The 15,575-nt window shown below is 39.1% G+C and overlaps 1 long non-coding RNA gene across 3 annotated transcripts in view; it reads right to left on the bottom strand.

The window, feature by feature from the left end:
* Positions 1-15,575, bottom strand: part of LOC138744831 (uncharacterized) — a 173,080-nt gene that overhangs the window by 69,088 nt on the left and 88,417 nt on the right. Inside the window, exon 6 of one of the 3 annotated variants that reach the window (XR_011345784.1) lies at positions 2,454-2,623. The exons of the other annotated variants lie outside the window; for them this stretch is intronic. This is a non-coding gene — a long non-coding RNA (uncharacterized lncRNA). Of the gene's footprint in view, positions 1-2,453; positions 2,624-15,575 lie in introns of those variants that run through there. 3 annotated transcript variants of the gene reach the window in all.

Here is a 15,575-nt window from a genome sequence, read left to right as displayed (position 1 = left end):
TGGTGTTGATGTGGGCTCGAGAGGCTTACTTCAGATTGAAATTTACACAGCACCACAGCATAGGTGCTGAAATGTGAGATTAATTTAGCATTGGACCATGAATTTTGCATATTTTACATGTAGTTTTGTGTTAGAAAAATCACTTAAATCATAAAATACAAAAATTATGAAAGATTTGAGGAGGAATGAAAGTACAAATGATCTTGTGTGATGTTGAATGTGTTTCTGTATCAGTCAAGAGCAACCACTCTGTGTAAATGTATTTAATGTTTTACCTGTAGAAACTGGCCTCATAATAATGGATGTTATTAAGTTGCAAATAGGACAGGTGGTGCCTAAAGCTCAGCATGTCTGGGCCATTTCCTTTGCTTTACGTCACTTTAAATTTGAACAAGCATTTCAAGCCTGCTCACATTTTTCTGCAATGATAAAAGACTTTTTACCTGCTTACTGCAGCCTGTTATCAATTAAGCCATAATATTGGATGCAGATGTTAAATAGGGAATGGTTTGTTCTTTGACACTAAAAAGTGCCAAGGAAATCAACACCTCCTGTTTTGTGTAAGTGGTTACAAGGACTTCACTGCACCTTTCTGCTAGTGAAGGCAAATGTCTGTCTGGTGCGGCTGGAAGTAATCTGCATGGAATGCCATGCTGCCCGTTACCACTCACGTTGTCAAGCCTCAGTATCTTAGCTTGTGATAATTGCACACGCAAGTAGAAGCAGCAAAATCTACCAACTGAAAAAAAAATTCTTAATGACTTGTTCAGTGGACCTGCTTAGCTTATTCATGTGAACCAAATATGCTACAGTAGCTTTTCCTGAGTTCCTACTTGACTGGTGGTGATTATATTAGTGTCACTTGATCTCTCAAAGGAAGCTGCCTTTGGCCATAATCCTTGAACTATTGCATTAGCTAAAAAATAAAACATAATGACTGGTATGCTCCCAGAGGATTCTTTCCTTCACTGAAGTTAAATAACCATTTCTCTACATTTCTTTTTCCCCCATAGGCTTTTGCTCCTGATTGGCAGGTTTAAAATAAACTTTGGTGGTTGCTGTAAAAGACAGAATTCAAAAACATTGCATTAAATATAGGTTTAGCACTGAACAGAGTTGTAAAGAGTTTATTGAACTTTAAATGTCTCAATTGTTCCTTCAAACTCATCACGTAATACTGAAATATTTTGCGTAGTTATTCCAACTGAAAAGAATCTGTGATCTCAAAAGAGGTACTACCACTTAGCCCCTCCCTTGTTTCTTTCCCCATTATATCTGTAATATTTATCCCCCAGTCTTAATAATGGGGTACCCAAAATGTTGACTGACCATGGATCCTGCCAGACCTACCGAGTTCCATTAATCGGGCAAAGGGATTGTTGAATCTGTCATGACTGTACACCTGATCTAACCAGAATCAAATCAAAAGACAAAGGGGCAGCCCCCACGGTTTGGGCGCTGATCACCAAAACCAGCCTTTGAATCTTCACCAATAGACTAAGATTCTCCAAGGTTCAAACAGGCCTTTTGTTTCATTTGAAAGAAGTGGAGGGTGTCCAACCACTTTCCTAGACATTTTCCTCCAGTAGACTGCCTTTGTTTGGAGAGACATCTTTGATAGCCACTCCTCACTCAGGCATTGCAAGTTACGTAGTTCGGTACAAATGCTTGCCGACACTGAATATAGAACATTACAGTGTAGTACAGTCCATTTGGTCCTCGATGTTGTGCCAACGTATATATTCCTACCAAAAAAATACTAAATCCTTTCCTACCACTTAAGCCTCTATTTTTATTTCGTCCATGCTTCTGCCTAAGAGTCTCTTAAATGCTCCTAATGTTTCAGCCTCCAACACAATCCCTGGCAAGCATTCCAGGTTCCCACAACTCTGTTAAAAAAAGTTACCCCTTATGTCTCTTCTATACTTTTCTCCCTTCACTTTGTATAGATGAGCTCTGGTGTTTGCTATTCCTGCCTTGGGAAAAGGGCAATGGCTGTCCACTTTATCAAGCCTCCCATAATCTTGCAGACCTTGATTAAGTCTCCTCTCATCCTTCTTTGCTCCAAAAAGAAAAGTCGCAGCTCTGCCAACCTTGGATCATCAGACTTATTTTCCAATCAAGGCAACATTGTGGAAAACCTCCTCTGTACCCTCTCCACAGCTTCCACATCCTTCCTGAAATGAGGTGACCAGAATTGATAATGAGATGACCAGAATAGATAGGGGTAAAGTCTCAGAGAGGAAACTAACTTCCAGTAGAATCCAATTGTAGAGCGCGTCGAAAGAACCAAAGACTTGTTGATCCAAACCAAGGCTTTTATTAACTAAAAGACTGGAGCATATCACAAGTAGGTCGACCAGTCCAGAATGACCTGGTCTGGCTAGGAGCAATCCTTTAAGACCTACCAGTAGGTGTGGCTATACTCTCAGCCAATCACAGTCATCCTACACTACAATCTGTACATATACACATTGGTGAGAGAATCTGTACTATCACACCCATTAAAGCCAGTTTTGGTGATGTTGTATCTTATTCTCCATGTAAATTGTTTACAAGAATGAAACATGGACGATATAACTGAGCTTTACTGAGGACATCAAGTTGGGTGGAGTGGCCAATGCTGGGAAAAGAAATTGAAAGTCAAAGTGAATCCAACCATCCTAGTGCAATGCACAGAAGCAGCAGACAAGAGTTTAACGTGTTTGTGTCATGAATACTTTATGTAAGCTCAGACATGAAAAATGGAAACTTGAGCAAGGCACTAAAGTATGATTAGTGGCCCAAAAAAAATCAGTGGTTGAAAAATGAAAGACACATTTTTGAGAAAGTGTGATGTTTTATTCATTTTATCTCTTCAATGTTCAATGCAATTCTCAGAAACATTTCTCTGAACATTACAGATATTATTTTGGGGAAAAAAAAAGCATGGCCAAGACAGTGCAGGAGTAGAAAACTTGACCAACTTTACTCGCAGTTACTCCCCAACCCCCCCCCCCCGTCCTATATCACCACACATCTTCATTTCTATTCATGCTTCCAGGTTAGATTTTCCTGAAGTCTGTAATTATTTAGACTTAATTCATGTATGCCACAGAAATAAAAGTCACAATTTCTTCTTTTTTTGATTTATCGGCAATTTATTTTTGCTTTTTTAAAAAAATTTTATGGAACATAGGCAATTAAAACGTGGTTATTGACACATGGGCATGAGTTGTAGTGATGAACTTCAGAGTAAAACTTCTACTTGTACAATTGTATCTGCATGGTCAAAGATTCTAATAAATGGCTCTTATTTAACAAAGAAAGCAAAAGATTAATCTTGTCATTCATCTTTGTTCAAGATGGGCCCCACCCTGCCTATTCTTGCCAGGTTGGTTGTTGTATAATTTAATGCAGCAATTTTTTTTTGGATTATTTTATTTATATTTTCAAATCAACATGATTTCATAAAAGAAACATAATCTTATCATGATCATTCAATGTTGGTTTTGAGTAAGAAAAAAAACAAGAAAAAAAAGAACCAGCCCTAACCCCCCCCCCCCCCCCCATCCACCCAGGGAGGAAAAAAGGGAGAGAAATAGTCAACAGAATTGAAGAGAGAAAATAAAAAGAGATGTAAAAAGAAAAATAAACAGGTTTCATTGGATTCATCCATCTCCTGCCAAGGGACAAATATTCTGACTTTCACCTGAATTCCAGGTGGTTCCCAAATGCAGGGGGAAGCATCGTTAAAAATCTACACCTATGTGTTGAAGATATGGACTTCAAATTTTTAGAAAAAGCATCATTTTTTTTGCTAAGGTTGTAAGCAATTTTCTCTAGGGGAATACAAGCATATATTACCACTTTCCAATGAGTCAATTCCAGATAGGAATCAGATTTTCAGGGAACCACTATATACTAACTGGCCACCACCAATAGGATCGTTTCATATTCTAATTGGCGTTTCCACAGCCTCATTTTAGATTTTACATCTGCTCAATATAAACAATTCTGTATAAATCGAATCTTAGTGATTTGTTCTAGAATAATTCCCAAATCTTCCCAGAAAGGCCTCACCTTGGAAAATGACCAGGTTGAATGCAAAAAAGTTCCGTTTCTTCGCCCATCTAAAACATTGATCTGATATTTTTCTGATTTTAATTTGTGAATTTTTTTTCACCATGAGATATAGTTGGTGCAAAAAATTGTATAAAAATCTATGCCTTACATTAATAGTATTGGTCATGCTGTCCTGACACAAGTTGGGCAGTGTTTTTTTTCATCAATCAGTATACACAAACCTGTCTCCCATTTTTGTCTAGATTTATGTAACCCCTGTTTCGGGATACCTATTTGAAGTAGGAAATAAGCTTTTGAAATAAATTTCTTTGTTGTCCCCTTTTGAACCATAGTTTCTACTTGACTGCCCTGTGATGAGCTCATCATTGGGCCCAATTTGTCCCTTAAATAAGATCTTAATTGAAAATAACAGAAGATCGTATTATTAGTTATGTCATATTTGGTTTCTAATTGATCAAATTGCCTCTGCTCATAACAATCCTCGATACACCTGATCCCTTTTTGGGACCAGGTGTCCAGAATTATCCATTATTAAAGGAAGAAACCTATTTTGAGCTAGAGGATTTTTAAGGAGATAGGCCCCCCTTTCATCCCAACTTTATCATTTATTTTATTCCAAATATTAATTATATATATATATTTTTTTTAAAAGGGAGTTTTTTAATGCAGTATTTTTTTGGTAAATTTGATCAATGGAATTGAGATAAAATTAGGAAAATGTTTAATGCTTCTAGTGTTTTTCAGCATTAAGGTTTAATCACCTCAAAGTGGCAAGTTCAAAAGATTGAATATCTGATATCCCCAGAGTAAAACACAACACTCCAAAGGCATTTTTGGTGTTGATGTAATTTAGTTTACATTTCACAAGGACACAAGAGCAGGAGTAGGCCTCCAGGACATTCAAGCCTGCCCTAACATTCAGTGTGATCAAAGGCTGGATAATAAGAAATAATAATAAAGAATGATTTTATTTGTTTTGTTTTGTTTTTTTGAATACAAGAGATATCTGAAACAGAAAAGTGGATTTTAACAACAGCAAAATGTTAAAGGACATTTGTGCTCTGCTGGTCGTGGGGATCAGGGTTTGGAGCTGGGGATTCAGTCATCAACACTCCCACAGTGGAGATCTCCGGCATGGGCTACCCTGCAAGGCTGCAGCCCTATGATGAGCACAGGGCCGAGGGCAAATAGTGGGCGAGATTGAACTTGGATCATATCCTTGTAATAAGTTTTGGGCAACATGAAGCAAACTTCTTTCGTCATTCACTAATGATCTACCTATGCCATAACAAACAACTCAGGTGGGATTTCCTACATTAAAATGCTCCTCCATTTGAGCAAAGATTTGCCTGATCCTTTTTTCCATGACAAATATCACATCCTTTCTACCACTAACCTATTTCCAACATGATGTCAACCCACATACCCATCAACACTGCCCCTCCCACCCCTTCCCCCACAATTGAGGTACAAGTACTCCCCAACTTATGTCTGTGTTCCATTCTGGATGACCAGTCATATCTCGGAATGGATATATGTCAGGAAATTGCCCAACCTACGATAGACAAGAGTAAAATGATTGATTTTCATCCATTCTCCATCTCCAAATCCTTCTCATTCTCTCTGTTGTTGCGGACCCTGCTCAAGCTACTGGCCTCTAAAATCTGTCTGACCATCAGAATATTGAGCAATAGAATCATAAAAATCAGGACACAAGGAGTTAAAATGCAGTGAAAAATCTCAACATGACGGTCACTATAGAAAGGCCCAATTTTCACCATAGCCATGTAAGTTTCATATTTTTCTTAAATTATAAAAAGAATCAGTTATATGTGCAGATGGACGCAAGTCTCATAGGTCGCAAGTTGGGAAGTACCTGTAATTTACGACGGCAAATTAACCTAACAGCCTGCACACCTTAGGGATGTGGTAGGAACATCTAGAGGAAATCCATGTGACCACAGGAAGAATATGAAAACTCCACACAGAGCAATGAAGATTTTACTCAGATTGCAGGAACGCTGCAGCTGTACTAGCAGTGCTACTTATTTCACTAAGCATCGTTCCTTAGTGGAAAAGCAGACTAGGTGAAGATAAACAAGAAGGCTGCAGGTGCTGAGGAACTAGTGCAGTATATAAACGTACTGGAGGAACTCAGTAGATCATGCAGCAACAGGCAGAAGATGTTTCAGGCCTGAGTCCTTCATTTAATGAAAATAGTTTTTATTTCCTGTGTAGATTCGGGCTATCTATTCAGCTGATAATTATGACCTCAGCCTGGTGTCTCTCCTCATGCTTTCTCATGCACAGTTTTCGTTAAATTACGGGGATACATTCTGTTGATGGTTCCATTCTAACATGAGATCTACGAATACCGTATCTGGTTATCCCCCAAATTTATGCCCATTTTTTCAACAAATCTGTGCGACTCAGGCAGGATTTCTCTGCCAGTTGCCGCAATGAAATTGTGTAAAATTTAGGTACGCTATACACGTGTGTTAATAATTAAGTTAAAACACTGGAATTTGGGACAAACATTTGTCAGTATGTTTCTGGACCAATTTAAGTGTGAGAATTTGTGGTATCAGTTGCAGTTTCTTATCTGGATAAAAAAAAACGAATCAGCATTCACACAAATAAATGAATGTGTGTCCTCCCTCTGCAAACACCCAGAGGTCCTTTAGAATTTGAACAAATTAGACAATCAACAGAATGTTCAAAATTGAACAAGAAATTGTTGAAAATGCATAAACAAGATTCTACCAAGGAATCTGAACTAAAAACATTGTAAGTAGAGAGAGAACAACATAAGTTCATTACTTGTCTGGACTCAAAAAAAAGATAAAGCAGGTGTTAAGATGTAGGGAGAAGAGGAAAGAAAAACAAAACATGAGGTGTTCATAGGAGGCAGGAGAGATTATTTAAATACATTAGTGAGAACTGTAGGTTTAACCTTTCACATTGATTCTTTAAACATTTCAAAATAAAGATGGCAGCGCTCCTGTAGCACTGTAGTGGCATGATGCAGCACTCTAGAGGGGCCCAGTCGCCCAGTCAACTGCCATCAGCTCTGCGTGGGCTTTGAACGGCTTGAAGGAGCTGACGGTGGTTTTATTTGAAATCTAACGACGACGGGTCTGCGTTCAAGATGGCGGGACCTATTAATTGGCAGCAGCCATGAGGGTACCAGAGGATAGGAAAATTACCACTCTACCCCAACCCCCCCCATCTGAGAAGGTGAAGTGGAGGAGATGAACCGAGGGGACAGTGACCATGACGGTGGACCAACGAGGGGGCTTTGCAGCTGCATACGGAAGGCCGCTGTCAACTCAAGACGAGGAGCCCACAAAAGCAGTGGGCTGCTGGAGACTGCCGTCGGGAGACTCGCGTCAGGCTGCGGACTGCTGGAGACTGGCTCGAACTGGCTGGAGGGGTACCAGGTTTTGGAACCAGGAAGCGGGGAGGTGCCAAGGGCGCTGAAGGGTTCCTGACTGTGTCGGAGGTTTGGATCTAGAGCTTGGGTTGCCAATGGTTTGGACTGGACTCGGTGACTCTGGGGAGACTCTCTTTTGCTTCTCTCTCTCTCTGACTGTAAGAGGCGCTTAAGCAATTCCTGCCAGTGGCAAAACTGTCTGCCTTGCGGCAGGCAAAAGGAAATTTCATTTAATATGACACTTCTAATACGATGATAATATATTGATAATACTGATAAGATTAACTAATATCAATGTAATCATTAAGCACCTTTCCTTTTTAAGGATATATAGACAAAACATGCAACTTCTTGACCAATCATGATACACAAAATGTGTGTGAACAATCTACTCAATGAAGTACAAGAGGTAACAAAAGTCACTTCAAATAATTTCATCTCCAATCAGATGTCCTCTAAACATTGTACAGGAGCAGTTGGGTATTCTCCTCTATTTCCAAAATCTTCAGTGGAACAGAAAGGAACCAAATTGCACAAGGGAAATAAATCATCTTTCCACTATAACACACCACGTTTCAAGCAACCAACAGGAGATGAATGTAGAGGCAAAGGTATTTATCTCAAAGGAGAACAGATTGTGAGGTTTTAGTAAAATCATTGTCGCTGGACCCGAATAGGATTTGCAGCATCATTACAAATACAAAACAGCTGCATGTAATATTCAACTAATGTAAATATACGGAAACTCTATTAGAGTTAGTATGCAAAGATTCCAGACATACATCATCCTAATGACCTGCCAAAAAAATCTCTAGTTTTTTTGAAAATGATCAGATGATGAAACTGATTTGTTTGGAAGAAAAGTTAAAGCATAAATTCAAGAGAGAGAGAAATGATAAAGCCTTAATCAAACTGTAATACATGTTCAAAGATCAGTGACAAATAGGCCTGAATTCTCCTTTTTTCAAACAATACATAATATTACTTTTTCTTTCCAGTCCATACAAGGCAATGCATCAACAGGATGAAGATTCTGCATTTCAATGTCACACATAATCCTTCAAACTAAAACAATTTGAAATAATGTGCTAATAACTCTTCTTATGTGCAAGCTGATAAAGTACTAAATCATATTTCCCAAATTTCTAAACATAGTTTTCTCATTCAAATTAAACATTTTCACACAGGCAAAAGTGAGTTGTGATTTGAGACTCAGATACTACACAATTCAAATTAGATCCTTAATTTTATTTTTCTCTAGAAAATCAGGATTATTGATGGCTCATAGTACAATGACTAATATATATCATTATTGTAATAATTTCAAAAGAATTACTTTGCATATATACTCAGCCCTAGGTTGACCTGTCAATATTAAAGATGACACCTTTCTGAAGCTGAAAGAATTCATCTTCATTTTCTGACCGAGGTTATCTAATCAATGTGCCTTATTTCAAGAAAGAAAGCACAGCAGCTGTTAAAACTATGATCACCTCCAAGCTCCCCTGTTATTAGATAACCACCATCATTAGAAATGAACGGCATGTCAACAACATGCAATCCAAAATGAACGACATGAATGTTTCATTATAAAAGGAAATTACTAACTTGCTTCAACAAATAACCAAATGGCTTTCATTTTTGTATTTATTTTGAAAAAAGATTAAGTATACAATCATACAGTATTATTCTGGGAGGAAAAGAAACATTTATGATTAAAAACTATGCTGCATCTCATACAGAGTAGGGTGGAAATGTTGAATTGGGGATGAAATGATAAGTGTCTGCACAGAGGAGGCATTTCATGTTTTTACCATGTTCATACAAAATTTCATAGATCAGTAGCTGTACCAGCTTATGAGCCCAAATAGAGATAAAATGTAGCTGGTTCTTGGGGAAAAAATAATCACTTCTGCCTTGTTACCCAGAAATTGAATATGGGTCAACAGATGCATTTTGAATGTGTACCACTTCTTAAATGATTTAGCACTCTGATCTCGAAACACAGAAAGTAATTTCATACGTCAGTGACATCCAGTACCCAATTCCTTGTGCAATTTTCATTCTGTGTTATGTTGTCATAATCATTTGGAGAGGTCAAACATTATCCCCTTTGAAAAAAAAATCACCTGATATATTACTGTAATATAAAAATAAATCTCAGATTATATTTTGATACCAGCCCAACCATTCATCCTTGCATGTAGCGACTCCAAACACCTGCCTGGATTTCAAATATTATCCTGTGATTAATTTTTCTATACATATAGCAAATTTGGCCAGATGGTTAAATTTTAAAAAAAATCAAAATATAGTATTTGTGCACAAGATCAAAATATTATTCATAAACAGGAAATATTATATGTTCATTCCTTTGGGGATAAGATTTGGGTAATGAGATATCTGGTCACAATCAGCACTCAGGAAAAAAATAATGTATTATTAAACATATGATTTTGTTTCAACTCATAATTGTACAATACAATTCCAAAGCATTAATAGACATCCAAGTACACTATTATCATTTAAGATTGATACCAGCATGTTGAAAGCAGTTTAAAAGAATGATATCTTAATGGCAAACAAAATATCATCCAAAACTCTTCTTTCCATTGATTAATTCGAACAAGTCACACCCTCAAATCAGTGGGTTAAGAAATACCTAGACTTTCAAACTGGTTTTCAATTTTTTGAACAGCCTCAGACTTATCAAAACCGGTCTTCTCTGCCAGCCCTAAAAACCTGTCAAGATTTCTTAGTTCCATTTTTCTGGTCTCTTGATCATCCCAAATGTCATCACTCAAACTTTGACATTTCTACCTTCAGTTGCCCATGGAATTCACACCCTAAACACCTCTATCTCCTACATCCTCTCTTCCTTTTTACAGATGTTCTATAAAATCTACCTCTTTTACCAGGAATCAAATTTTGGCCCAATGATAATGCGAACAGTCTTCAAACATTTTGCTATCTTAAAAGATTTATACACACTTTTGTTTTGGTGTGTTATGTTGAAGTGAGCAAACTTTTACCGTTATTCACCTTCAAAATGGAGACTTGAACTATTGACTTCACTCCTGCAGATACTGTGAGTTTCTGAGAGTTGCCAGCATTTTTATTTTGTCTTTATTCAGGTCTCAACCATATTTTTTGTATGATTTCTGGATAGTGCCATTACATCCACAGTAACCACATGGACATTATAACCATATAACCGTTTACAGCACGGAAACAGGCCATGTCGGCCCTTCAGGTCCATACCAGTTCACTTGAACAACTCCACTAGCTCCTCCGCAAACTCCTGAGGAAGCAGAGGCTCTCTCAGGTCGCTACATCCTGAGATTTTCCAGATCCTCATAGATTCTCTTTATAAGACCCCGTTTTCTTGGATACTTTACTCCGTTCCATTTCTTTTTATAAATCGCTGTTCTCTGGGAATCTTTACACATGTTCCTTTTCTCTTTATAATCAACATCCTCTAGGATTATTTACTCCATTCCTTTTCTCTTTATCAATATCCATTCTCTGGGATTCTTTAATCTGTTCCTTTTCTCTATAAAAGTCCCCGTTCTCTGGGAATCTTTACTCCTTTTGTTTTCTCTTTATACGTCCCCGATCTCAAGGATTCTTTACTCATATTCCTCTTCATTTTACAAGTCCCCTTTCTCGGGGAGTCTTACTGATATTACTTTTCTCTTTATAAGTTTATTTGGCATTTCGACTGGATATGTGCAACTGTTAAAATCCAAACTGCTGAAAAGCTTTTTCTTGATACACTTCACAATCTCCAATTCCATGTGTCCCTGAATTTAAATTATACAATATGGTCAACCAAATCCTCAATAAGTGCAGTTTTCCAATTCTTTTAAATATTCCCAAATTTTTATTGCTTTAAAACAGTAGTTCTCAACCTTTTTTCCTTCCACTCACATACCACTTTGAGTAATCCCTATGCAATAGGTGCTTTGTGATTCTTTCTTTGGCTTGGCTTCGCGGACGAAGATTTATGGAGGGGGTAAAAAGTCCACGTCAGCTGCAGGCTCGTTTGTGGCTGACCAGTCCGATGCGGGACAGGCAGACACGATTGCAGCGGTTGCAAGGGAAAATTGGTTGGTTGGGGTTGGGTGTTGGGTTTTTCCTCCTTTGCCTTTTGTCAGTGAGGTGGGCTCTGCGGTCTTCTTCAAAGGAGGCTGCTGCCCGCCAAACTGTGAGGCGCCAAGATGCACGGTTTGAGGCGTTATCAGCCCACTGGCGGTGGTCAATGTGGCAGGCACCAAGAGATTTCTTTAGGCAGTCCTTGTACCTTTTCTTTGGTGCACCTCTGTCACGGTGGCCAGCTCGCCATATAATACGATCTTGGGAAGGCGATGGTCCTCCATTCTGGAGACGTGACCCATCCAGCGCAGCTGGATCTTCAGCAGCGTGGACTCGATGCTGTCGACCTCTGCCATCTCGAGTACCTCGACGTTAGGGGTGTGAGCGCTCCAATGGATGTTGAGGATGGAGCGGAGACAACGCTGGTGGAAGCGTTCTAGGAGCCGTAGGTGGTGCCGGTAGAGGACCCATGATTCGGAGCCGAACAGGAGTGTGGGTATGACAACGGCTCTGTATACGCTTATCTTTGTGAGGTTTTTCAGTTGGTTGTTTTTCCAGACTCTTTTGTGTAGTCTTCCAAAGGCGCTATTTGCCTTGGCGAGTCTGTTGTCTATCTCATTGTCGATCCTTGCATCTGATGAAATGGTGCAGCCGAGATAGGTAAACTGGTTGACCGTTTTGAGTTTTGTGTGCCCGATGGAGATGTGGGGGGGCTGGTAGTCATGGTGGGGAGCTGGCTGATGGAGGACCTCAGTTTTCTTCAGGCTGACTTCCAGGCCAAACATTTTGGCAGTTTCCGCAAAGCAGGACGTCAAGCGCTGAAGAGCTGGCTCTGAATGGGCAACTAAAGCGGCATCATCTGCAAAGAGTAGTTCACGGACAAGTTTCTCTTGTGTCTTGGTGTGAGCTTGCAGGCGCCTCAGATTGAAGAGACTGCCATCCGTGCGGTACCGGATGTAAACAGCGTCTTCATTGTTGGGATCTTTCATGGCTTGGTTCAGCATCATGCTGAAGAAGATTGAAAAGAGGGTTGGTGCGAGAACACAGCCTTGCTTCACGCCATTGTTAATGGAGAAGGGTTCAGAGAGCTCATTGCTGTATCTGACCCGACCTTGTTGGTTTTCGTGCAGTTGGATAATCATGTTGAGGAACTTTGGGGGACATCCGATGCGCTCTAGTATTTGCCAAAGCCCTTTCCTGCTCACGGTGTCGAAGGCTTTGGTGAGGTCAACAAAGGTGATGTAGAGTCCTTTGTTTTGTTCTCTACACTTTTCTTGGAGCTGTCTGAGGGCAAAGACCATGTCAGTGGTTCCTCTGTTAGCGCGAAAGCCGCACTGTGATTCTGGGAGAATATTCTCAGCGACACTAGGTATTATTCTATTTAGTAGAATCCTAGCGAAGATTTTGCCTGCAATGGAGAGCAACGTGATCCCCTGTAGTTTGAGCAGTCTGATTTCTCGCCTTTGTTTTTGTACAGGGTGATGATGGTGGCATCACGAAGATCCTGAGGCAGTTTACCTTGGTCCCAACAAAGCTTGAAAAACTCATGCAGTTTGGCATGCAGAGTTTTGCCGCCAGCCTTCCAGACTTCTGGGGGGATTCCATCCATACCTGCTGCTTTGCCACTTTTCAGTTGTTCGATTGCCTTATATGTCTCATCCAGGGTGGGAACCTCATCCAGCTCTAGCCTTAGGGGCTGTTGAAGGAGCTGGAGCAGGGCGGAATCTTGGACTGAGCGGTTGGTACTGAAAAGAGATTGGAAGTGTTCTGACCATCGGTTGAGGATGGAGATCTTGTCGCTGAGGAGGACTTTGCCGTCTGAGCTGCGCAGCGGGCTTTGGACTTGTGCTTTGTGATTAGTAAGGTGATATATGGGTGGAAAGAAAAAGTTTAAAAACCACTATTTTAATCAGATCTAATTGACTCATTATGTGCACGGTTTCATAACTCCAAAGGAAATGGGCCAATGACAATTTTCCTCAAGCAACATATTTCAGTAACAATTGGGTCTAGAGCAGTGATTCTCAACCTTTGCTTCCCACTCATACACCTCCTTAAGCAATCCCTTACTAATCACAGAGCACCAATGGCATAGGGATAACTTAAAGTGGTATGCAAGTGGGAAAAAAAGTTGAGAACCATTGCTTTAAAACATAACAGGGAGATGCAAGTCAATCCCAACTCTTTGCTATAGAGCAGAAGATCAAAAAGGACAAAAGATGACAGACAATAAACCAGGGCAAGCAACAGGGAAAAACCTCAAAGACCAACATATCTGCCAGCAAAACATCTCTGATGTCAATGAGCAACCAAGACCTGCATTTTGTAGGTGGCAATTGGCAGAAATTATGAAATTGTATTTGTACATGAACAGTGAAGTCCTGAGGTTTCAGTCAGCTGTTGGCAGAAGTGCTCAGACACTGGACTTCACAAGAGATCCAGCAAGGAAACACAGTGCTACTGCAATTCCCCAGCTTGACCAATCTGTACTCAGCAGAACAAAGGTATAATCTTCAGTTGACTTTGATTGAGGGGCTGTAATGTAACAACCAAGAACACTTTTGAAGGGTCTTCGCTCTCAAGGTTCAGGATCACACAAAGTAAATGGAGACTATTGTTGTGGTTTAGGATGAGGGCCAACAGCTTGCCATTGACCATAAAGTGTTCCCAGTGTGTGAGGACACTGTATCTGAGCAGGAAAAGTGGCTACTTGAAAGCTCACAGTTCACATCATGTGAATTGATAAAAGGATGTGAGTGACAATTTCCAGAAATGTTTTACGACCCCAGTGAAGCAAGGTTCTGCAGAATAGCAATCCATCCCATCAGATTACCACCCAGAGTGAGGCAATAAAAAAATACCAGCATATTCAAGAGCAGAAATAAGTTTAATTAAGTGCATATCCTTCCAATTTTGCTAATCCATCAATGTGAAATCCCAAAATTAAAATTAGTATCTTCTAAATTATCATAGAAACATGAACATATATTTGAAAATATTAATTATAAATAGGTTATCATGTATGGGATTGAAAGAGTTCTTTACTTAGATTTCCTACTTAATTTTAAAATAATCTGTAGTGTAGGCTACACATGAGCAGTTTCATCTCCTCCTTTTGCCAAGAAATTGTGCCAGATTTGATAGCCAAGCATTTGCTAAGCCATAATGTTTTTGCATTATAAAGTGTCATTGAGTGTAACATAATCTCAATAAATTTATCCAATAATACATGAAAAGGATGTGATGCCACGAAACACCGTAAAATAAAATGCAAGGAAATATAAGACTTTAAAGGAAGTTAAATTCTTACTGAGATACTATTTTAACTATAATTAAAAACTATTATTTTACCACCACAATCTAGAATTTATTAAACCTTCTAACATTTACTTATGATGACATTCATTGTATTTTATGGAATGCAGAAGGATACAAACTTAAATTATGGTAGTGGTTTGTTAATGGAATCTAGATTGACTAGATCTAAATTTAAAATCCCAAACAGGAATAAAAGCTTTTGAAAAAAATTTACTCATTTCCAATCTGCATTTTAACATCACATTAAATTACCTTCATGTTCCTGGAAGGGATCAATAATAAGATGGCTGGTGGCTAGTTTTGAATTAAACATATGTGGAAACTGCTTACAATGGAGTGTCAAATCATTCATTGAACCCAGATGCCATCACTTGTTTGAAATACTGGTTCTTTCTCATAGCTACATTCCCATTCAAAAGTTTTCTTGGCCATTAATGTAATTATTAAGGTTTTATTTTCTGCCAACACCTATCGTCACTGAAGGTGTCATCATGCTCCAAATTTGAAAGTATATCAGTCTGTTTCAATCCTTTGGTGAAGGAAACTACAAGGTATTGAGATTGCAAAAGCAAAATCCCCAGTTATCTGGCACCTATGGGGACTGGTAGATGCTGGTTAAGTGTATTTACCTGTTGCTTGGAGTTTACTCTTATAATGTCTAAAT

Source organism: Narcine bancroftii, chromosome 10 (genome assembly GCF_036971445.1).
Source record: "Narcine bancroftii isolate sNarBan1 chromosome 10, sNarBan1.hap1, whole genome shotgun sequence".
Lineage (NCBI taxonomy): Eukaryota > Metazoa > Chordata > Chondrichthyes > Torpediniformes > Narcinidae > Narcine > Narcine bancroftii.
The sequence above is the reverse complement of the archived record's forward strand: the minus strand, read 5'-3'. Positions and strand labels throughout refer to the sequence as shown.